Raw genomic sequence first — 25,819 nt, 5'->3', positions numbered from 1 at the left:
AAAGGAAAACAATTCTAATTAAAGAAACAATCAACTAAGTAGACATTATAATCCTAAACACATATGCACTAAACTCAGGCACATCCAAGTTCATAAAAAGTGTATTGCTGGACTTAAAGACACAGATTAACTCCAGCTGAGTAAGAGCAGCTGGTTTTAATACAGTACTTACTCCTAGAGCAGGTTATTAGGACAAAAAGTAAAAAGAGAAACATTAGAATTGAATAACACCATGTAGGGCTAGAGAGATCTCTCAGTAGTTAGTAGAGCTTGCTGCTTTCCCAGAGGACCTGTTCAGTTCCCAGTACACACGTGGTGGCTGACAAACTTCTGTAACTCCAGTTCCAAGGGATGTGATGCTCTCTTCTGGCCTTGGCAGATACCAAGCATGCACACAGTGCTGTAAATACATGCAGGCAAAATACTCATAGATTTATAAATAAAATATCTTTAAATGGAACATCAAATGGATACAAGAGGAACCTACAGAATACTTCATTAAAACACACAAAAAATATACCTTCTAGTCAGAAGCCTACCAAAGCTCCTTTAAAATAAAGCACATTTTGGAACTTAAAACAAACCTTAAAAAATATAGAAGAGCTGAAATAATTTCATGTATCCTATCTAGTATAATGTAATAAAACCAAAAACCAACAACAAACACATTAAGATTAAACAACTCAGTACTGAATGACAAATGGGGAAAAGAAGTCAGGAAACACACAAACAAACAGTACTGGAATTAAAAGAAAATTAAAAGATAACACAATAAAACTTCTGGGAGAAATTAAAAATAGCCCTCAGAGGGAAATTAATAGCTCTGAGCACTACACTAAAAATAAGAAAAGCACAATAAATAACAATGATGCAACTGAAGATTTTGAAGAACCAAGAACAAACCAAACCAAAATCCAGCAGATAGCAAGAAGTAATAAAAGCCAAACAAGACATTAATGAAATAGAAACACAGCTAATAATACAAACAATCATTGAATCGAAGAGGTGGTTCTTCGGGAAGATAAACAAGATTGACAGATCTTTGGCCAAAAGAAAAAGAAATGACCCAAATGAACAGAATCAGAGATGAACAGGGAAACATTACAACAGACACCAAAAGAAATAAGCAAATACTTTAAAAACCTAGACCTATACTCCATTAAGTTAGAAAATCTAAAAGAATGAACAAGTTTATAGAATCATCCTAACCATCCAAAGCACCAAAAAGGAGACCAGCAATCCACACAGACCCACAACAAATGAGATCAAATAGAGATAAAAGCTTCTGACTAGGATGAGCAGTCTGCTATGGCCAGGCCTTAAGATTTTCTTTTTTTTTTGAGATTGTAATGTAATTACAGCATTTCTTCCCTCCCTTTCCTCCCGTCAAACCCTCCCTTATACCTCTCTTCATTTTCATTATCCTTCAAATTCATGGCCTCCTTTTTTTTTCTTACTGTTATTGCATGTATATATGTATATACATATATTCATATATATAACCTGTTTAGTTCTTATAACATTACTTGTATGTTTGTTTTCTGGGCTGACTTTTGGCATCAGGCAACCAATTGGTGTGTTCTTCGATAGGGAAGACCACCTTTCCCAGCTTTCCTCAGTTGACTACAGGTCCAACAGCTCTTTAATAGGACTTAAGACTGGCCCCACAAGAGGGAAATCATGCCTGGTACCAGAAATCCAGCTAACTACTCAATGCTAGTGAAGTCATGGTTATTGGAGGAGAACCTGTAACTCTAATTTACTAAAGCAGCATAATCCCTAACAACAATCTATAAACAGTTGTCCTTATATCCACACGTAAGTGTAGTCTTCACTCATCATCAAGGAAACTTCCCTTTGCAATAGCAAGCCACAACCAATGAAAATGAAGAGTTGTAGAGACTAGTCCCAACGGATACATCTATAAAATACTCCTGCACCTAAGGCTCAGGGAATATTATGGAAGAGGGGATGGAAAGATTGTAAAGGCCAGCGCATCAGAAGTCTTCTGTAAGATTGTGTATCCTACTACCATCAGGAGCTACATCCAGAAAAGTCTCACCAACATGAAAGTCTCAGTTATACTCCAACATGAGCTGAAGGATGACACCAATGGACATACCAAACTGGATAAGGACAAGCTCACAAGGCCTCAACCCTACGCCAAGAACTAAGTGCAACTGAAGAAAGCTGGAAGCAGGAGAAGTGGTCTTCCCCAGGGAAGAGCACACCAATTGGTTGCCTTGTGCCAAACTGTCAGCCCTGAAATTCCTTCTTGTTACACTTGCTTTCTGTTGGTTACTTTTTGGTTGCTGTCATAAAACACCATAAACAAGGCAACTTATAGAATAAAGAGTTTATTCTGGTTGATGGTTCCAGAGGATTAAAGTCTATAATGGTGGAGATGTGACCGTAGGCAGCAGGCATGTCACCAGGAGCAGGAATCTGAGATCTCACAGCTTGAACTGTAAGCATGAGAGAGCAAACTGGAGAGGTCTTTAAATTCTCAAAACCTACCTCCAGTGGCACACGTCCTCCAGCAAGTTTCAACTCCTAAACCTCCCCAAAGCAACTGGAGAACAATTATTCAAATATATGAGGCTACTGGGGACATTTTCAAATTATCACATGTTTGAAGCACTAGTTAGAACAATGTGAGAATAGAAGGAAGTTGAAGGGATACAAGCAATAAAAGAGGTCAATTTATTCCTATTTACAGATGATATGTTATATATAAGAAATCCCAAAAATTTCAACAGGAAACTTCTAGAAATGATCAACACTGTAAAGTGGCAATAATAAACACCCAGGGAAAGTGTTCATTGAAATATTACGATTTCCAATAGTCTCAAAATATCTAGAAATAAATCTAATCAAGGAGTAGAAAGACCTTTACAAGGAAAAGTTAAATTCCTGAAGAAAGAGACTGAGGAAGACACTAGAAGATGGAAAGACAGCTATGTTAATAACTTGGTAAAATTACTATTGTGAAAATGACTATTCTACCAAAATAATTTACAGATTCAATACAACAAAAATCACCATGACACTCCTAACAGAAATAGAAAAATATTCTAAAATTCATATGGAATCACTAAAGAGGCCAGATAGCCAAAGCAATCTTAAGCAGAAAGAATAATGTTTAGGATTACCATAGCAGACTCCAAGCGGCATTTCAGAGCTATGGTAATAAAGACAGCATGGCATTGGCACAAAACAGACATGTAGATAAATAGAACAGAATGTAAGACCCAAGCATAAGTACATGTAATCACAGCCATCACATATTTGACAAAGATGCCCAACATATACACTGGGGAAAAGATGGCATCTTCAACAAAGGGTGCTGGGAAAACTGGATGTCCACATGTAGAAGAATGACATTAGAGCAATATGTACAAAAATTAACTCCAAATGTATCAAGACTTTAATGTGAAACCCAAGACACTGAAACTACTAAGAGAAAGCATAAACAATACCCTGTAAGATATAGGCGTAAGCAAGACTTTCTGAATAGGACTCCATTCACTCAGGAATTCAAAGTAACAAAGCACAAATATGGTCTCATAAAAGTAAAAAGCTAAGGAAACAGTTGAGTTTCCTGATGAGGATGCTCAGAGAGTGGGAGAGACTCTTTACCAGCTGTTCATCTGAAAGAGATGTATACAGAATATACGAAGAACTCAAAAGAACAAAGAGTCAAGGAAAAAGAATGACCCAATTAAAAACAGATCTGAATAGAGAGTTCTCAAAAGGGTCTGATAAAGACATCCAAAGTCTCTCACTCTCTACACACTTCGGATCTCTGTGTGAATTACCATCTACTGCAAGAAGAAGCTTCTCTGATGCTATATCGGGTATAGCAATGTATCTGTAGGAGTCACTTTATTCCTATGTTTCTTTAGCAAGATCATAGTAGTAAGTTTGCTTCTAGGGCCCATGATCTACCTATATTCAGGATTTTAGCCACGTTAGCAGTGTCACATATGGGTTTCTTCTCATGGAGTAGGCCTTAACTCCAATTTAAAAAGGGAAGTGGCTACTCCTATGACAACATATGACGCTGTGCCTGACAGCTTCCAGGCAGGCCATTGTTATAGGCCACAGGATTTGCAGTTTGGGTTATATTGATGACGACTCTTTTTCTTTAGCAGCATGCAAAGTACCTTCCAGCACCATGGAAGTTAGTCAATACTGGTGAAACTTCTAGCTGGGCACCAGCTCCATTTCTCCATGCTCGATGACATAAGTAAGTTGGTGTCTTTATCAAAACCCTCCCCTCAAGGCTCAAGGATCTGTGTGGAAGAGGAGGAGGAAAGACTGTAAGAGACAAACGTGGTGGATGACTTGAAAGAAACAGCATCTTACATACACACACACACACACACACACACACACACACACACACATGAACTCACAGAGACTATCACAGCATGCAGAAAACTGCACAAGTTCAACCCAGACAAAATCTCAGGACTGGAAAGAGGAAGTGGACACAAAATCCCACCCCTAACCAAGAAGCCACTTGCAATTAATATCTGCTGAGAAAGAAAAATCAACTTTCTCCAAATGGAATGTCAATGGGAATATCAACCATACTCCAGGGTAGGCCCCATGCCCAGAAGTAGTTGGTCAACACAAAGTGGACTCCAATTTTTTTTGGCTGTTTTTTTTCCCCCAATTGTTTTTTCTTCTCTTCTGCAAGAGAAAATGAATGTAAAGTTGAGAGGGTAGGGTGGCAGTGAGGATCGGAGAGGAATAGGGGGAGAGGTAAGAATAAGAAATATAATGTATGAAACTTTTTAAATTAAAAAAGGATTTAACATAATTAATTAATCATTAATGATTAGGGAAATGCAAACTAAAACTCTTTGAGACTTCATCTTACCCAGTCAGAATAGCTACGACAAGGAAAACCACCACCACCAAATGCTGGCAAGGATATGGGGAAAGAAACCCTCATTTATTGTGGGCTGGATTGCAAACTGGTGTAGTACTCTGGAAATAAGTATGGAGAATTCTAAAAAAAGCTAAAAATAAATCCACCTCATGACAGAGCTACACTACTCTTCAGCATATGCTCCAGGAGTCAACATCCTACTCCACAGATATTTGCTCCACAGATACTTGCTCTGCCATGTTTGTTGCTTCTCTATTCACAATAGCTAGGAGATGGAAACAATCTAAACGACTTTCAACTGATGAATGGATAATGAAAATGCAGTATGTATACACACTATTCAGCTGCAGATAAAAATTGAAGTCATGAAATCTGCAATCTGCAGGCAAATGATGGACTAGAAAATATTATATTGAGTTGGGTAACTGAGACCCAGAAAAACCAACACCATATTTTCATATTTACAGGTCCCTGGTGTGTGTGTGTGTGTGTGTGTGTGTGTGTGTGAGAGAGAGAGAGAGAGAGAGAGAGAGAGAGAGAGAGAGAGAGAGAGAGAGAGAGAGAGAGAGAGAGAGAAGCTCCAGAGAGGGGATAGAAGGGTACAGATGCTATGGGGAAGAAACTGAGAAAAATGTCAGTGGCTAATTTAAGTGGAAAGGTGGGAGAGACAGCAACAGCGAGGAAGCAGCAAGGAAGAGCATCAAAGAACACTGCAGGTGACTGAAGAAAGTCCACAGGGAAACAAACTCTGATTATTAAAATATAGATGTACTATACATAGTAGGGCATATGTATACATGTATAAATAATCCAAGTGAAGCCACACTGCAGAGGGAGATAATGCTCCCTCCAAGAGTCAGACTATCTAGCAAAAGCCCCAGTGCCAGGCATGGGAATTGTTTGAGTTGCTGACCAGGGAAGTCCAAGAGACTCCCAAACAATACAGGCTGTTGCCATTGCCTTGGTTGCCTCCCCGAACTTGAAGGTACAATCACTGCTGAAGATGCTACACACCCTGGACAGAGGACTTGGAGGAATCCAGCTGTAACTGACCTGGAAAAAGTTATACAAGCTGCCAAGAAAGAAAAATCAACCAATAGTCCTACTTAGCTGTAATGCCGATGAACTACAACAATGAGCAGATGGCAAGATACACCCAAGGGTCCAACATTGGTGCTTATATCTTGGGATACCCAGGAGCTACTCAATTGGACTTGAGGCCTGCTCAACAGGAGGGAATTCCTATCTGCTACTGTAAACCTAGTCAACTACCCATGCTGATGATGCCATGGATCCTAGAGGAGAACCTATTACTGTCACTTTTTTTGTTTTTTAATTTAATTTTTTTCTATTTAATTTTTTTTCATTTTACACACCAACCACAGTCGTCTCCCCCCCCCCCCCCGCCGCCACCTCTCCCTTACCCCATCCCCCATCCACTCCTCAGAGAGGGTAAGGCTTCCCAGGAGGAGTCAACAAAGTCTTACTGCCACTTTCCTAAACTAGTATAATTCTCAAATGTATTCTAATGACCTATTCTTACACCCACAGGTTGGTGTGGCTCTCATCTCTCATCAAAGAAGTTTCTTTTGGCAGGGGATGGAAACCATTACAGAAACTCCTAAGTGGTGAAAATTCAGAGAACAACTGATCATGGGGTTCTATCCCCAGTTGATGCATCCACAACTCAACTGCTATACCCAAGGCTTAGGAAACACTGCTAAAGAGGGGTGGAACAATTGTAAGATCCAGAGGACCAGGACATCTCCTAAGAGATGGAGTCTTCTATAGATGACAGAGAGCTGCACTCCTGAAGTCTTAATAATATGGCTGCCTAAACAAGACTTGTAAAAAGTCAACAAATGGCAGCTGGCAGTCCAACAATGGATGGAGGAAATCTCATAAGCCTTCTCCACTAGATGTAGAGTTACAGTTAGTGGAGAGAGGGAGGATCAGTTTTCTCAAGGAATGAGACCCCTGACAGTTTATCCAATCCCAAAAGCTCAGTCCTAAAGACATATACATATGAACAACACTAAATGGACTCAGCAGTGTATTTGTATACACACATGTCTATATGTTCATAACAGTAATAATTAAAGGAGAAGATGTCATGAATTTTAAAGGGAGTGGGGGAAGGCATAGGCAGAGATGGAGGGGAGAGAGGGTGCAATAGAAATGATGTAAACAAAGTATTCAAATATGAACTCCTCCAAAAATAAAATAAAATAAATTGAAAATCTAAAATTACTAAAAAATTAATTTACTTTGTTTTAAGTTTATTGAAGCCCATCGGTAAGAATGGGTTATTTTGGCCGGGTGGTGGTGGCGCACGCCTTTAATCCCAGCACTCGGGAGGCAGAGCCAGGCGGATCTCTGTGAGTTCGAGGCCAGCCTGGACTACCAAGTGAGTTCCAGGAAAGGCGCAAAGCTACACAGAGAAACCCTGTCTCGAAAAACCAAAAAAAAAAAAAAAAAAAAAAAAAAAAAAAAAAAAAAAAAAAAAAAAAAAGAATGGGTTATTTTGATTAGTAAAATGTATAATACAATCAAGGGATATTAGTGATAGCTGCAATTTTTTTTGATAGCTGCAATTTTAAATAATCTTCATTAGCTAATTTTTCTGCTTTATGGCATTAAAACATTTCTGATAACCAAAGATAACCATTTGTAAAGGAAACCAATTTTTTAAAAATAGCTCATTTGGCAATTCTGCTATTAAGCCTATCCAGAAGCTTGTATAAGAAGAAAACCTTGTTCCAAAACTTAATGATTTATATTATTAGCAGATTCATATTTCTGCTCAGAGATATAAACCATGTGCTAGAACTACACTGAACTTCAATCATATGAGAAAACTCTTTTCACTTATGTTTTACCAACTAACTTGCCCCTGCAACACTTTTAAGGAAGAGTGGTGACAAATGTCAGGCAGATTTGCATATGCCAGTTTGTGGTTGTTTATTATGGCATAAATGTGCTGTGGTAGTATTCTTGCTCAGCTAATTTGATATACAATATTGGGCCCAAGCTTTTAAAAGGGCAAAGTGTAAGATTAAAACACAACAAATTTCCAGTTCAAATATTTATGTAGAAATTAGTGAGGAAGCTTTGTCAACAGTTTATGAAAATATAACCAGCAGCAAAGTTTATTTTTGCTTTATTATCTAATGTATTATAATTTATTATAGCATTGTTGAGTGTCCATGTTATTTTTACTAGTTAAAACAATAACATTTAAAAAATCTGTATGCCATGCCTAACATTTGAAATACCTTCTTGACAAAGAATCTCCTGCTAACTGGATGTTCTTTCTGGTAGCATCATTTCTTGCGTAGGTAGAAAACCAAAAAAGGTTTTACAAAAGTGCCTTCCCTGAAAGCAGTGTTGGGTATGTGTTCCACCTGGTGGAGGGGGCCTTAAGTCAAATCAGATGGCTGGACGGTTACTACCACAAACTTTGTGTCCCCATTGCCTTAGCGTATTTTGCTGCAGGACAAAATACGCATTGTAGGTCAGAGGGTTTGTGGCCGGGTTGATGTTTACATTTCTCCTTTGGTAGCATGAAGAGTACCTCACTGTATCAAAGACAGTACTACAATGTACGGGTGAAGGTTCTATGGAGGCACCAGCTTGACCTCTCCATGTTCAATAACTTGTGTGGGTGTTGTCTTCGCCAGTGGATCTCTGATTCTTGTAACTTCTTTAAGGACTCTCTCTCTCTCTCTTTTTCTGTTGGCTTGTCTTGTCCAACTTTGATGTAATGGCTTTTGTTTTATCTTATACTTTTTTGTTATGTCTTGTTGTTATCTCTTAGAATCCTGTGTTTTTCTCTAATGAGAAACAGAAAGGAAGTGGATCTGGATAGGAAGAGGGGTGAGGGGAACTGGGACATGTGTGTGTGGGGAAATCTGTAATCAGGATAGACTGCATGAGAGAAGAATCTACTTTCAATAAAAGGGGAAAAACAAAAAAAGTGGCTTCACAATTTTCCAACCAATCTTGTATACACTTACTGAGGTTAGGTACCCATGGGATGGGTATCTGGTGAGAAAAAGGCAAGGATCAAGAAATACATCTTCAAAAAACACAACAGTGTTTCCAGTAAAGGATAAATCCTTATATACAGATGTTAAAAACAGCTTTGGTCTCATGTATCTACAACACCTCAAACTTTAGTGTTGTTTGTGAACATGTATCATCATTTAAAGAAGCAATCTGCTTCTATGCAGTTATTGTCTGATGATATTTATTAGGTGTAATTTTTTCCCCAGTGATGTTGCCTTTATTTACCCAAAGAGCATGTTACAATACAAACTACACAGAAAACTTTAACTGACCTTCTCTCTGAACAAATCATCAAAACTGCATTTCTTGAAAACAGATGGAATGTTGACATCTGTTCTTATTACTTATATCATTACCAGAACCAGCAAGCCAGGATATTCAGACATTTAAAAAATACTTTGTAAACTGGTAACATAAAACTAAAAGAGTAAATGAATATATCTATGAAAATTAAGTTGAATACAGTTTCCTATTCAAATTCCTTTTCTGTACACACAAGCTAGATTTGAGCTCTTTTCTCAATTTCTATTGTACACTCTCTATACCTTGAAAATACATTTATGAGCAATCCTTTGCCTAAACTTTATTTATTCAAACTCATATATAAGTTACTTGACCAGAGGCCACCAGAACTCCAGGTAGGCCAACTGCCCTGGGACCTTCCCTACCCTCTTGGTGCCCTCTCCACAATAATCTCAAATTCCCCAACCCTTCCTTATGGCCATGTCCCAGCCCCCAACTCAGGCAGAGATCCCTTGCTCAACCAGAAGTCATTCTGGTGCCCCTCCAGACACTAGCCCCAATCCTGCCTCCTTTCTTCACTGCTGTGTCTCAACCCACAGGTCAGGTAAAGACTCTTGTTCAACCAGAGGTCACACTGGATGCCAGAAATCCAGATAGGCTACCTGCCAGTGGACCTCCCTCACTTTCTCGGTGGTCCCCTCCCCAACACTTTCCCCAAGCCCCCTCCCTTCCTCCTCATTGTGTGCCAGACCCTGGCTTGGATGGAGATCCCCGGCTCAACTGCAGGCCTCACCAGCCAGAAGAGCAGAGAGGAAAAAGAAACCAGAGAACAAAACACCTGTCCAACAAAGACAAACCCAGAAATCAGCACCCAGGCCTATAATCACCCCAAACCCAGATGCCTAAATGCCAGAATAAGAACACAACCAACAACAGCCAAGGCACTATGTCACCAGCAGAGCCCTGCTATCCTACTATAGTAAGACCCGAATAGTCCAACAGAGCTGAAGCACAAGAAAAAGGTCTTAAAGCCAACTTTATGAAGGTGATAAAGGTCCTAGAAGAGGAAATGAATAAATCCCTAAAAGAAATCAAGGAAAAGACAAACAAAAAGTTGGAAAAAATTAATAAATCCCTTAAAGAAATCCCAAGAAAGCCAAGAAAAGACAGCTGAAGGAAATAAAACTGTTCAGGACCTGAAAATGAAAATAGACACAATAAAGAAATCAAACTGAGAGAATTCTGGAAATGAAAAATATAGGTAAGCAAACAGGAACTACAAAGGCAAGCTTCACCAACAGAATATAAGAGATGGAAGACAGAATCTCTGGCAATGAAAATACTGTAGAAGAAATAAGATGTATGAGTAAAAAATGTTAAATCTAAAAAAATTCCTGACACAAAACATTCAGAAAATCTGGGACACCATAAAAAAAATAAAACATAAGAATAGTAGGAATAGGAGATGGAGAGGAATCCCAGAACAAAGGCTGAGAAAACATTTTAAACAAAATCATAGAAGAAAATTTTCCTAACCTAAAGCAGGACATGCTTATAAAGGCACAAGAAGCTTATGGAACACCAAGTAGACTAGACAAGATAAGAATTCCCCTCACCACATAATAATCAAAATACTCAACACGCAGAACAAAGAAAGAATATTAGAAACTGCAAGGGGAAAAGGCCAAATAACACAAGAAAGGAACACCTACTAGAATAATACCCAGCTTCTCAATTGAGACTAAAAGCCAGAAGGCCTGGACACATGTCTTGCAGACTCAAGGAGATCACAGATGCCAGCCCAGACTACAATACTCAGCAAAAGTTTCAATCACCATAGATGGAGAAAACAAGACATTCCATGACAAAACTAGATTTAAACAATACCTATCCAGAAACCCAGTCATATAGGAAGTACTAGTAGGAAAATTCCAAAGCAAGGAAATTAGCTGCACCGCCCCCCACCCCAAAAGGAAATAGATAATCTCACACCAGCAAAACCCAAAGAAAGTAAACACACACACTACTACCACCACCACCACCAAACAAACACACAAAAATAACAGGAATTAACAATCACTGATCATTAATATCTCTTAATATCAATGGACTCAATTCGCCTATAAAAAGACACACGCTAACAGAATGGATCCTTCTGCTACATACAAGAAACATTATCTCATAGTAAAGAGTTGGGAAAAGATTTTCCAATCAAATGGACCTGGTGTAGCTATCCTAATATCTAACAAAATAGACTTCAAAGTAAAATTAGTCAAAAAAGATGAAAAAGAACATTTCACATTTATCACAGGAAAGATCCATCAGATGAAGTCTCAATTCTGAACATTTATGCTCCCAATACAAGGACCCACATTTGTAAAAGAAACATTAGTAAAGCTTAAATCACACATCAAACCCCATACATTAATAGTGGGAACCTTCAACACTCCACTCTCACCAACGGACTGGTCTGCCAGACAGAAACTTAACAGAGAAATAAGGGAACTAACAGATGTTATGACTCAAATAGACTTAACAGACATCTATAGAACATTTCACCCAAACACAAAAGAATATACCTTCTTCTCAACACCTCATGGAACCTTCTCTAAAATTGACCACATACTCAGTCATCCATATATCTTATTAGATCACCATGAGATACGGCTAGAATTCAACAACAACACAAACTCATGGGAACTTAACAACTCTCAACTGAATTACCAATGGGTCAAGGAAGAAATAAAGAAAGAAATTAAAGACTTCCTAGAATTCAATGAAATTGAATGCACAATATACCCAAACTTATGGGACATTATGAAAGCAGCACTAAGAGGGAAGTTCATAGCACTAAGTGCCTACAGAAAGAAATTAGAGAATTCTTACACTAATGGCTTAACAGCACACATGAAAGCTCTAGAACAAAAAGAAGCAAATTTACCCAGAAGGAGTAGACAGAAGAAAATAATCAAACTCAAGGCTGAAATTAATAAAATAGAAACAAAGAGAACAATACAAAGAATCAATGAAACCAAGAGTTTATTCTTTAAAAAAAACAAACAAACAAGATAGACAAACTCTTATCCAAACTAACAAAAGGCAGAGAGAGAACATCCAAATTAACAAAATTAGAAATGAAAAGGGGGATATGACAATAGACACTGAGGAAATCTAGAAAATCATCAGGTCATACTTCAAAAACCTATACTCCACAAAATTGGAAAATCTAAAAGACCAGATAAACAATTTAAATAGACCTTTTACCTCTAAGGAAATAGAAATAGTCATTAAAAGTCTCCAAAGCAAAAAACAAAAAACAAAAACAAAACAAAACAAAAAAGCCCAGGGCCAGAGAGTTTCAGTGCACAATTTTACCAGAATTTCAAAGAAGAGCTAATATTAATAATCCTCAAATTGTTCCACACAATAGAAATAGAAGGAAGATTGCCAAATTCTTTTTATGAGGCTACAGTTAACCTGATACCCAAACCACAGGAAGATGCAACAAAGAAAGAGAATTACAGACCATTCTCCCTCATGAACATTGATGCAAAAATACTCAATAAAATATTGGCAAACCAAAGACAAGAACACATTAAAAAAAATTATCCACCATGACCAAGTAGGTTTCATACCACTACGGTGATATTTTATTTGTGCTGAAATGTGACTTTATTTATATGTTAATAAATAAAGTTGCCTGGGGGTCAGAGCTAATAGCAAGCCATTTAGCAGAAGTCTGACAATGGTAGCACATGCCCTTAATCCGATCACATGACAGGCAGATCTCTGTGTGTTCAAGGATACAGCCAGCATGGAGACACACTCCTTTACTCTCAAGACCAACCATAGAGACCTGGAGGTCTGTATAGACAGGCAGTGACGAGGAGGTCATGTGGTTGGGCTTACAACCAATGAGAAGGCAGAATAGAAAGAAAGTCAATAAAAAGACAGACACACAGGAAATAGGTCTCTTTTTGAGGGGAAGGACTACAGCCACAACGAGGGGTAAGAAGGTGGTCTTGGTCTTAGCTCTTGGCTAATGCTCGATCTCTGGGCTTTTAACTCTGCATTTGGCTCTGTGTTTTTTATTTAATAAGACCATTCAGAATTTACATCTACATACCACAGTTGCAGGGATGGTTAAACATACAAAAATCTGTCAATGTAATCTGCCATATAAACAAACTGAAAGAAAAAAAAAAAACACATGATCATCTCATTAGATGCTGACAAAATCTAACACCCCTTCATGATAAAGGTCTTGGAGAGATCAGAAATATAAGTAACAAACCTAAACATAATAAAAGCAATATACAGCAAGCCAACAGCTAACATCAAATTAAATGGAGATAAACTCAAAGTGATTCCACTAAAATCAGGAACAAGACAAAGCTGTCCGCTCTCCCCATAGTTATTCAATATAGTACTCGAAGTTCTAGCTAGAGCAATAAGACAACAAAAGGAGATCAAGGGAATACAAATTGGAAAGGAAGAAATCAAACTTTCACTATTTGTAGATGATATGATAGTATACATAAGTGAACCCAAAAATTCTACCAGGGAACTCCTACATCTGATAAACACCTTCAGTAATGTGGTAGGATACAAGGTTAACTAAAAAAAAAAAAAAAAAAAAAAAAAAGTAGCCCTCCTATTTACAAATGATAAATGGTCTGAGAAAGAAATCAGAAACAACACCCTTTATAATAGTCACAAATAATATACAATATCTTTAGGTAACTCTAACCAAAGTGAAAGACCTGTATGACAAGAACTTTAAGTCTTTAAAGAGAGAAATTGAAGAAAATATCAGAAAATGGAAAGATCTCCCATGCTCATTTACATAGTAAAAATGGCAATTTTACCAAAAGCAATCTATAGATTCAATGCAATCCCCATTTAAATCCCAATACAATTCTTCACAGACCTCAAAAGAACAATACTCAACTTCATCTGGATGTTTCAATTCCTAACATTTACACCCCAAAGACATTAGTAAAGCTTAAATCAAAAACTGACTCTCACACATTGATAGTGGGAGACTTCAATACCCCAGTCTCATCTGTGAACAGGTCATCTAGCCAAAAACTAAACAGAAAAATACTGGAAATAACAGATGTTAAAATCTAAAGGGACCTAACATATATCTAAAGAACACTTCACCCAAACACAAAAAATTATACCTTCTTTTCAGCACCTCATGGAACATTCTCCAAAATTGTTGGTGACATATACTCGGTCACAAAACAAGACTCAACAGAGACAAGAAAATTGAAATAACCCCCTGCATGCTATCAGAACAACAAAGATTAAAGCTGAATTTCAACAACAGAAACAACAGAAAGTCTACACACACGCAGAAACTGAACAACTCTGTCTTGAATGAAAACTGTCAAGGTAGAAATAAAGAAACAAAACACTTTCTAGAATTCAATGAACATGAATACAGAACATACCCAAACTTATGGGATACAATTAAAGCAGTGCTAAGGGCAAAGTTCATAGCAATAAGTACCTACATAAAATAATTTGAGAGATCTCATCCTAGGAACTTTACAGCACACTTGAAAGCTCTAGAACAAAAAGAAGCAAATTCACCAAGAAGTAGATGACAGGAAATAATCAAACTCAGTGATGAAATCAATAAAATAGAAACAAAGAGAACAATACAAAGAATCAATGAGACAAATAATCGATTCTTTGAGAAAAAAAATCAGTGAGATAAACAAACTCATATCCAAACTAACAAAAAAACACAGAGAGAATATCCAAGTTAACAAAATCAAAAAAGAAAAGGGGGACATAACTACAGACACTGAGGAAATCCAAAGAATCATTAGGTCATACTTTAAAAACCTGCACTCCAAAAACTGGAAAATCTAAAAGAAATGCATCATTTTCTCAACAGATACAACTTAGCAAAGTTAAATCAACATCATATAAACAATTTAAGTAGATCTATATAACCCCTAAGTAAATACAAGCAGTCATTAAAAGTCTCCCAACCAAAAAAACAAAAACAAAAAAACAAAAAAGCAAAAAAAAACCTCAGGGTCAGATGATTTTAGTGGAGAATTCTACCAGACTTTCAAAGAAGACCTAATAACAGTACTCCTCAAATTATTTCACAAAATAGAAACAAGAAGGAGCATTGCCAAATTCATTTTATGAGGCACAGTCACCCTGACACCCAAACCACACAAAGATTCATACACAAACCGAATCAAAGAACACATCTAAAAGGTCATTCACCATGACAAGTAGGTTTCATCTTAGAGATGCAGAGATGGTTCATCTATGAAATCAGTCAATGTAATCCACCATATTATTGTGGGATATTTTGATCGCATACTGATGCTACCTAGACTGACAATAAAGTTTGCTTTGAATTAGAGGGCAGAGCTAGCTACTAGCAGATCAAAATTAGCAATAGAGTTTTTGGAGGACTAGGGACAGATAGAGAGACACAGGAAGTAGTAGGGTAGGGTTTTGAGAGAGTCTCTACCCTTTTTGGATAGAGGAAAGAGAGAGACGAGGCCACTGGTTGCTTCTTTGCCACTTCTCTGATCCTTTAGGTTCTTATCCCAATATCTGATTCCTGAGTTTTCATTGATTAAGAATAATTACATAAATACTTCACCATATACATAAACTGAAAGAAAAAAAAAACCCATGTGGTAATATCATTAGATATGACAAAATCCAATACCACTTCATGATAAAAGTCTTGGAGATAATAGGGATACAAGGAACATATCTAAACACAACAAACACATTTTACAGCAAGCCTATAGCTGACATCAAATTAAATGGAGAGAAACTCAAAATAATTCCATTAGATCAGGAACAACACAAAGTTGTTCACTCTCTCCATATCTACTCAACATATTACTTGAAGTCCTACCTAGAGCAATAAGACAACTGAAGGAGATCAAGAGGATACAAACTTGAAAGGACAATGTCAAAGTATTGTTATTTGCAGATGATATGACAGTATACATAAGCAGCCACAAAAATTTTACCAGGGAACTCCTGCAGCTGATAAACACATTCAGTGAAATGGTTGGATACAAGATTAACTCAAAATCAGTAGCCTTCTTATATACAAATGATAAATGGGCTGAGAAAGAAATCAGGGAGATATCTTTTACAATAGTCACAAACACATAAAACAATCTTGGGGTTAACTAACCAAGCAAGTGAAAGATTTGTATGACAAAAACTTCAAGTCTTTGAAGAAAGAAACTGAAGAAAATATCAGAAAATGGAATGATCTTCCATGCTCATGGATTAGTAGGATTAACATAGTTGTAATGGCCATCTTACCAAAAGCAATCTATATATGCAACAAAATTGCCATAAAAATTCTAACACAATTCTTTATAGACTGTGAAATGACAATACTCAACTTCATATGGAAAAACAAAAAACCTAGGATAGCTAATCCTGAACAATAAAAGAAGTTCAAAAAATATTACCATTCCTGATTTCAGGCTGTACTACAGAGCTATAGTAACAAAAACCATATGGTATTGGCTAAAAACAGACACACTGATCAATGGAATAGAATCAAAGACCCAAACATAAATCTACACACCTATAAACACCTGGTTTTTGATAAAGAAGCCAGAAATACACAATGGATTAAAGAAAGCATCTTCAACAAATGGTGATGGTCTAACTAAAACCTGCATGTAGAAGAATTCATATTGATTCCTATTTATCACCCTGCATAAAACTCAAGTCCAAGTGGATCAAAGATTGCAAGATAAAACCAGATACATGGAACCTGATAGAAAAGAAAGAGGGGAATAGTCTTGAATGCATTGGCACAGGAGACAACTTGCTGAATGAAACACTTATAGCATATGTGCTAAAATCAAGAGTTAATTAAGTGGGACCTCATGAAACTGAAAAACTTCTGCAAGGCAAAAAACACTGTCAACAGTATACAATAGCCTACAGAATAGGAAAAGATTTTCACCACCAATTCCACATCCAATAGAGGAGGAATATCCAAAATATATAAAGATTTCAAGAAACTAGACATCAACAAACCAAACAATCCAACAAAAAATGGGGTACAGATCAAACAGAATTCTCAAAGGAGGAATCTCTGATGGTCAAGAAAACAAAGAAATGTTCAACATCCTTAGCTGTTAGGGAAACACAAACCAAACTGACTTTGAGAGTCCATCTTACACCTGTCAGAATGGCTAAGATAAAAAACCAAAAAACTAAAAAAAAGTGACAGCTCATACTGGTGAAGATATGGAGTAGAGCAAGGGGAACACTCATTTACTGCTGGTCAGAGTGCAAACTTGTACAGCCACTACGGAAATCAATATGGTGGTTCCTCAGAAAATTGGGAATCAATCTACCTCAAGACCTAGCTATACCACTCAGGCATACCAAAGATGCTTCATTGTACTACAAGGACACTTGCTGAAGTATGTTCATAGTAGCTTTATTCATAATAGCCAGAACCTGGAAATAGCTGAAGAATGGAAAAAGAAAATGTAGTAACTTTACACAATGGAGTATTACTCAGCTGTTAAAAAAATCATAAAAATAGCAGGAAAATGAATGGAATTAGAAAAAAAAAAAAGATGATCCTGAATGAGGTAACCCAGACACAGAAAGACAAACATGGTATGTACTCACTTATAAGCGGATATTTGCTGTTAAGTAAATGATAATCAAGCTATAATCCACAGACCCAGAGAATCTAAGTAACAAGGAGTGTTTTGTTCTAGGGAGTATGCATTGATCTTCCTGGGAAGGGGAAAAAGAATCCACTCTGTGGGTGAACTGGGGACAAGTGGGGATGGGAGTAGGAAGGATCAGATGGCTGGAGGGGGAGGAGATGAAGGGGAAAACAACTGGACTTGAAGGGGCATTTGCGGGGTGAGGTGGAAACCTAGTGCAGTAGAAACTCCCTGGAATCGATGAGGGTCACCCTAGTGAGGACTCCTAGTACTGGAGGATATGGAGTCTGAACCATTCATCTGTAACCAGGCAAGATTTCCAGTGGTGGGACTGGGACACCAACCCAGTCACAATAACTTAGACCTATAGTCTATACTGTCTGCAAGATGTGCTGGGGCAATGGTGGCACAGAAGTTGTGGGAGTGGCCAACCCATGACTGGTCTAATCTGAGGTTCTAGCCAAATTTCATGCCAGCCACTGCCTTGATAAGCACGAACTAGAGGCTGGAGAGCCCAGAGAACTAGGGTAGAACCAAACACGAGCAGCAAAGAAAAGAAAAGGAAATGATTCCTAATGATAGTCTGCTATGATCATAGATTGATGCCTAGCACAGTTGTCATCTGAGAAGCTTCCTCTGGCAGCGGATGGGACCATATTGCAGAGATCCACAGCCAATCATTAGGCAGAGAGAAGCCCAGGTTAGAGGTCTCCATCAGGTCCCCTCCCCCAGAGTTAGGCGAATCCTGAGGAAGAGGGGGAGAAGGAATTACGGGTGCCAAAGGGGCTGAGGGCACAGGGAGAACTCAGCCTGAGGAATCAACCTAGTAAGGCCCATGAGGGCTTAGAGATTGAAGTGGCAATCATAGAGTATGCATGGGTCTGTGTATCATGAATCTTAAAAATTCTTATTAATAAAATCAAACCCGAGGCAGGTATTGAGGTGAAGCTGGAAGATCAGAGAGACAGAACAAGCCACAGCTAACCTCACCTGGTCAACTTCTCAGCTGATCTTGTTTCCTCAGACTGGAAGCCTCTGTGTCCTCATATCCGAATGGCTCTCAGCTGAACTGTGCTGCTAGAAGCCTGAAAGCCTAACCAGCCTAAATGCTTCTAGTTTCTGGTCCTCATGCCTTATAAACCTTTCTGCTTTCTACCACCACTCCTTGGGATTAAAGGCTCGCTTTCTGGGATTAAAGGCGTGAGTCACCATGCCTGGCTGTTTCCAATGTGGCCTTGAACTCACAGAGATCCAGAGGGATTCCTGTCTCTGGAATGCTAGGATTAAAGGTGTGAATGCTACCATTTTCTAGTCTTTGTATTTAGTGGCTGTCTGTTCTCTGACCCCAGATAATTTTATTAGGGTGCACAATATATTGGGGAACACAATACTACCACATTTCCCCTCTTTTTGTCTAAAATTAAAAAAAAGCTTATAACTAATAAGAAAAACTAAACAATAAGTATATACAATATATACAGCCAAAATTACATTAATGATGTCTAGTCCATTAACATTTGACAGATTCAGATAAAAACTCCATTATATATATTAACAATGTACAGTCCAGTAACATCTGATAAACTCAGACCAAAAAATTTTCATTACTTATCTTATTTAAAACAAGTAGTTCCTTTTAAAAAGTAGATCCATAATCTCCCTTTTATCTTATCATATCCATATTCTCTCTTTTTTCTTTTCATAATACATTCAGTAGTCTACCTTTTGTCATTTTTATATCTTCCCCTTTTTCTTCAGTGTAGATTCAGTGATCTACCTATTTATCCTATTATTTCTTTATCTTTTTTCTCAAAGTAGATTCAATGATCTATCTCATATCTTATTCTTTTTTTCTTTTTGCTTTCTAGGGGTGAAGATATCTTTAGGGAATCTTGAAAAGAAAATTTTTGGGTTAATTGTCAAGTTCTGTATCATTTGTCCAGTCTCTGCATAAAAGGCTTGTCATAAGTCCTTGCTAAAGTAGTCTGTCAGGCTGGATCATCTCAGCTAGTCATCTCGAAATTGTCCTGACCAGTTTGTAGTCCAAAGTCGATTTTTCCGTGGTGTTAATCAGATCAGCTTAGGCTTTACTTTATCATAGTCCATGTGGAATCGTCGTCGTGGGATCCCATCATCCTTTTGAAGATTTCAAAGTCACTGTTAGGTGTGGTCATGGTTCCCTGAAGACTTTTTTTTTTTTTTTTTTTTTTTTGCCTCCTCTGTGGTTTGGAGCAATCACAATCTGATAAATGTCTGTCTTTTGGAACCATGACTGTTCTTCCCTAGAAGAGAAAATCTTCCCAGCAATTTCTCCCCAACATTTGTCTTGCCAAACTTTTCCAAACTGACCTTTGCCGATGCTTTCTTGTAACACGATGGTCCTGGCAACTCTTCTCTGAACAAGCAGTAGTAAACCCTTCGTTCCAGGTAGCAGCATCACCGCAGTCACCAACACGATGAGAAGGAGCTGGCAACGTGGAGCAGCAGTCGCTGCCTCCATGGTTCCACAGCCATTGTTTGTGGTTCAGTCTGTGCCGAAGCTTCTCCCAAGCCTCCTAGGCCGGCCTCAAACTCGCGATACTCCTGCCTCTGCTTCCTCAGTAAATCCTACCGGCATGTATCACCACAACCTGCAACATATAGCTCGGGTCTGAGCTGGGGCCCGCAAGGCCCTAGCCAAGTAGCTTTTCAAGAATTCGTAGCACAAACGTTGGGCGCCAGATGTAGCATGAATCTTAAAAATTCTTATTAATAAAATCAAACCCGAGGCAGGTATTGAGGTGAAGCTGGAAGATCAGAGAGACAGAACAAGCCACAGCTAACCTCACCTGGCCAACTTCTCAGCTGGTTTTGTTTCCTCAGACTGGAAGCTTCTGTGTCCTCATATCCGAATGGCTCTCAGCTGAACTGTGCTGCTAGAAGCCTGAAAGCTTAACCAGCCAAAATGCTTAACCAGCCTAAATGCTTCTAGTTTCTGGTCCTCATGCCTTATAAACCTTTCTGCTTTCTACCATCACTCCCTGGGATTAAAGGCTCGCTTTCTGGGATTAAAGGCATGAGTCACCATGCCTGGCTGTTTCCAATGTGGCCTTGAACTCACAGAGATCCAAAGGGATTTCTGTCTCTGGAATGCTAGGATTAAAGGTGTGAGTGCCACCATTTTTTAGGCTTTGTATTTAATGGCTGTCTGTTCTCTGACCCCAGATAAGTTTATTAGGGTGCACAATATATTGGGGAACACAATACCACCACAGGTCTGCTCTAGGCCCTTTGCATATATTTTATGGTTGTTAGTCGGGTGGTCTTGTGGGACTCCTGACAGTGGAGTGGGGTGTCTCTGACTCTTTTACCTGCTCTTTTCCTCCTACTGGGTTGCCTCACCCAGCCTTGACGTGAGGATTTGTTCTTAGTATTATTTTATCTTGTTGTCTGGTATTCGTTTGACATCCCTGGGAGGCCTGCTCTTTTCTAGGAGGTATAGGGGGATGGGATGGCAGGGTGGATCTAGGGGAGAATGTAGGTAGGTGAGAACTGGGAGGAATGGAGGTAAGGGAAGCTGTGGTCGGATGTATTGTATGAGAGCAGAATAAAAAACAGAACAACAAACAAACAAAACCAAATTTATATATGATACCGAGGAACACATCCTAAAGTATCAAATCTCTTTATGACATTAATCTTTTCTAACCTGACATTTTTCTCCATTGTTTATATGCCCATTTAATCAGGTTTGTGTTTTAACTTTCATGGGTCTACGTTTATCTCCCCAGTATTTTTACTCTTTCAGATTACTTCTCCTCCTGTATAAAGTTCCTCTTCTCCTTCCCTCTGTACCCGACCTGCACATTCTTTTCCTCAATGCGTTGTCACTGAGGTTCAGCTGTTCGTGTCTGTAGATGCATGGCTGCTATCTCAAATTCCCCTGACCACTGGTCATTTGTTCACCCAAACTTAAACTTGGATTTTATTTTTATTTTCTTAAAGAAGCTGTTTCTTTTGAAATAATTTAAATTTACAGAGCAGTTGCAACAGTACCAGGATCATTCCATAAAGATCTAGGCATTGCAAACATTTTGACACAATGGCTTCATCACTCGCCTTCTCGGCCTTACTCTGTACATTTGCAATTTTAGAAAAATTTGACATTAAATTGCAAATATCACATCTCTGTTTTGTTTCTGTTCTTTTGGGTTTATACTCAATACGTTAGAGGGTCCAATTCTGTCCATAGTGTTCTCTTATCTGCTATTTTACAGTAAGAAAAAAAACTCAGAACATTAAATTGAAGGCTTTCTGAAAGCATTTGACTTTAAAATGTTTATTATGTAAATGCATTTGGCATTCTTCAGTGTATGATTCAAAGTTTTGCCTTGCCTTAAAAAGCTTAAAAATTTATTTTTGTACCAATGGAGAATGAAACAGACAATGACCTTGATACTAACCCTGAACACATCATTGAGTTGCATGTAAGTTTCAAGAACACCCAGCAGGGAAAAGCTGCGGAATCTGGAAAGAATCTGCAGTTAAGATGCTGAAGTTGGCTTCAGAGTCTTTAGGAACACTGGGAAATAAAACAGTGCAAGCAATTTTATTTCTGGGTAAATCGGTCTAATGTTAGTGGAAGTTTTCTATGGCAACTGATACAGCATGAAAAGATAAAAGTTTTCTTTATTTCTAACTACTGGTACCATTTGAAGACTTTATTGTGCCGTTTGTTAAAGAGCAACTGGGATATATTTTTAATACTTTAATTTTAATAATGCTCAGGATGGACAATGGTGAGTCACATCAGCCAATCATCTTCTAATATGTCTAGTGATTTATGAAGACAAAGTCTTTGAAGGGGATTACATATGGTCTGGGAGCATATACAAATCCCAGCTCAGGGCTAAGCAGTAGCACTGGTTATTAATTCATTATTTGTATCAGAAAGGTAGGTATAATAGAATTCAAGAATAGATATTGACATATAGATCATTTACTAAAAACAGCAGGCAACTACAAAAAATATAAATGTGTATTTTCACATCTAAAACAAGAGGAACAAACACAAGGAATTTACCAAATGTAGGAAAATAATCCTAAGGCCCTCAGACTTCAGTTAGTTAAGATATTTGCTCCTAGCAATAAATGAGTAATTTCAAAGACAAGCTTATAATTATTCTCTCTTTTTTCCTCCTCTTCTTTCTCCATCTTCCCCCCCCCCCCGCAAAACCCCCCCCCCCCCCCCGTGTGTGTGTGTGTGTGTGTGTGTGTGTGTGTGTGTGTGTGCGCGCGCGCAGGCCAGAGGTTGGTGCTGGTTGTCTTCTTCAATCACTCTTCCCCTGGGACTCACTGACTCATGTAGATGGGCTGGCAAGTCCCAGGGATCTCCTATCTCTGCCTTCTTGGTGCTAGGATTACAAGTGTGTGCTTCCAATCTCAACTTTTTATATGGGTGCTGGGATCTGAACTCAAGTCCCAAGGTTTGAGAGGTGGGGACTTTAGTGACTGAATTCTGTCTTCCCAGACCTCCAATTCTGATGTTTTAAACATAAGCACTCCAATATAAACCTGAAATATTAATTTTTATATTTTAAGTATAAACACTTTGGCAATGTAACTTTCAGACAATAAACTGTGAGGGGCTAGGTGAGAAGGCTTAGCGGGTAGAGGCTCTTGTCTCTAAGCCTGATGACTTGACAGTGGAAGGAGAGAATCCCTTCTTACAAATTGTCCTTACCATCACATACATGCTATGGCACATATGTATCCACACACCTACACACAGAAATAAATACGTGACAAAGATTTTTTTAAAGGTAGGCTATTTTTAACACCAGTGCAAGGTTTAACAGTGCCGTAAGTCTACTGCTGAATTATAAAGAGCTAAAACTGGATGAAACCCAGTCCTGGTATGGGAAGCTTCATTTGTTGACAACAGACAGCCAGTTAGGATTCTGTCTGTCTCATCATTTGTAGCCTTCATTAGCGTGGCCATCATATATGATATGAAAATTCCACTGCACTAGGTTTCCATGCTGCCCCTCAAATGCCCTTCAATTCTACCTGTATCTCTACTCATTCCCTCCCTCAATCCCAGCTTCCTTCTCCCTTCTTTCCTGGTCTTCCCATTCATGTCCCTCTCCATGCTCCAGTCTTCCTATAAAAATCTATTCTATTTCTCTCTTCCAGAGAAATCCATGTGTCTCCCCTAGTCCCTTCCTCTATGTCTAGTCTCTCTGTGTCTATGGATTGTATCTTCAGGGCCTCTTTTCAGGGACCCGCCACACAGTGCCTAGCCTCAGCACCTCTCCATGACCCCCTCAATATTGCAACTTTACTGTTAAAACAAGTATCAATTATAAGATGCTTATAGCATTGCCAAGTTCTACTGCCAGCTGGAAATGTAGCCCAGCTCCTTTGAACCATAGTTCAATCAACTTCTATGTGGCGAACCTAAAGAAACTCTGCTCTTGTCCCTGTGTAGCTCAGTACGCTTCTCAGCAATGGTGCTGAGGTTGTTTACCAATTACAATTGTGTTTTCAGCATCAGTATGAAGACCATCTTGATTTGATTTTCTCTGTCAAGCAAATCAGTCTATCACTTTCAAACTTAACCCTTCACAGGACACAAGGAGAATGCATCAGGTAGTCTGACCACAATACCACACAAATGGCCCCATTTCTGTTCCTGACACAGTCCTGTTTACCTTTGAAATGTCATGAGCTGTTCCCTCACTATTCACACTTCTCTCAGCTTTCTTTGTCTTCCAAGCACACTGACATAAATATATATGTATGTATTTCAGGTTACACATATGAAAGAAAAAATATACATATATCACATAGAAGTAGAAGGCAGACTGTTTTGGGACTGGAGTTGGAGAGCAGTCTCAGTGCTTAAGAACATGTACTGTAGTTACAGAGGAACTGGATTAGTTCCAGAACACTCTCTGGGCAGTTTGCTACTGTCTGCAGCTCCAGCTCCAGGAGATCCAGTGTCCTTTTCTCACTTCTGTGGGTATCTGCATTTAATTATGTGAATTATACACATAATTAAAGAGAAACTAAAAATAAATATTAAAAAAGGGATCAGTAGTAGGGAAAGAGTGGAGTTTGTTTAAAATGGGTAAACATGGTCATATTGCATAATCTACTTGAATAAAATATCACTCTGCATATCATTGCTTTTGATGAATATATGCTAATAAAAATTGTGAAATAATAACAACAACAAAAAAGAAAGCTAGAATAGCTACTAGTAATTTCCAAAATGGAAGGCTTCTAAGTATCCATAAATAGGTCAGCAGTGAAATACAGTAGTTGTGCTATTCCATTATGGGTAAATAAAACAGAAAAGAAAATCTAGCTTTACATAAAAGAGTGGCACGAAGTCTCAAACAATTATACTGAGTGAAAGAAATCAAATGGTTAAAAATATTTCATTATTCTTTTTATATAAAATATGAGAAAATTCAAGCTATGATATAGTGCCAGAAAATAAGTGAGGGAAAAGTAGAAGGGGTGAGAATAAGAAAGAATATAAAGAAAAACTTTGGTGGTTATATGCAGGTCATTCTCTTAGTTGCGGTGATGGTTTTACAGATATCAAAATATGTTCCTTCTTTTCTCCTGGACAGGTTCTCATGTAGCTCAGAAGGCCCAATTTTCTGGTTTCTAACTCTAAGTGATGAAATTGCAGGAGTGTGCTTTAGATAACTGGGTTGTGTTTTTGTAAGTGTTAATATCAGGAGAGTAGGTAAAGGGTATAGGGAAGTGCTCTACATTAGTTTTGAAATCCTGTCCTAAGTCGAAAATTATTTCAGTTTAAAAGAATAAGTCACAAGCTTAAAGAGGTGAAGAAGTAGTAGTAGATCTTTTTTGTTTTAAATTATGCCAATCATCCCGGTCCAGA

The 25,819-nt window shown here is 38.2% G+C and overlaps 1 protein-coding gene across 5 annotated transcripts in view; it reads right to left on the bottom strand.

The window, feature by feature from the left end:
* Mbd5 (methyl-CpG binding domain protein 5) overlaps nucleotides 1–25,819 on the bottom strand; it is a 191,870-nt gene that overhangs the window by 82,569 nt on the left and 83,482 nt on the right. The window contains exon 3 of one of the 5 annotated variants that reach the window (XM_059260441.1): nucleotides 4,167–4,295. The exons of the other annotated variants lie outside the window; for them this stretch is intronic. The gene's annotated coding sequence lies outside the window, so the exon portion shown is untranslated. The remainder of the gene's footprint in view (nucleotides 1–4,166; nucleotides 4,296–25,819) is intronic. 5 annotated transcript variants of the gene reach the window in all.

The sequence above is a fragment of the Peromyscus eremicus genome, chromosome 4 (genome assembly GCF_949786415.1).
Source record: "Peromyscus eremicus chromosome 4, PerEre_H2_v1, whole genome shotgun sequence".
Taxonomy (NCBI): Eukaryota; Metazoa; Chordata; class Mammalia; order Rodentia; family Cricetidae; genus Peromyscus; species Peromyscus eremicus.
The sequence above is the reverse complement of the archived record's forward strand: the minus strand, read 5'-3'. Positions and strand labels throughout refer to the sequence as shown.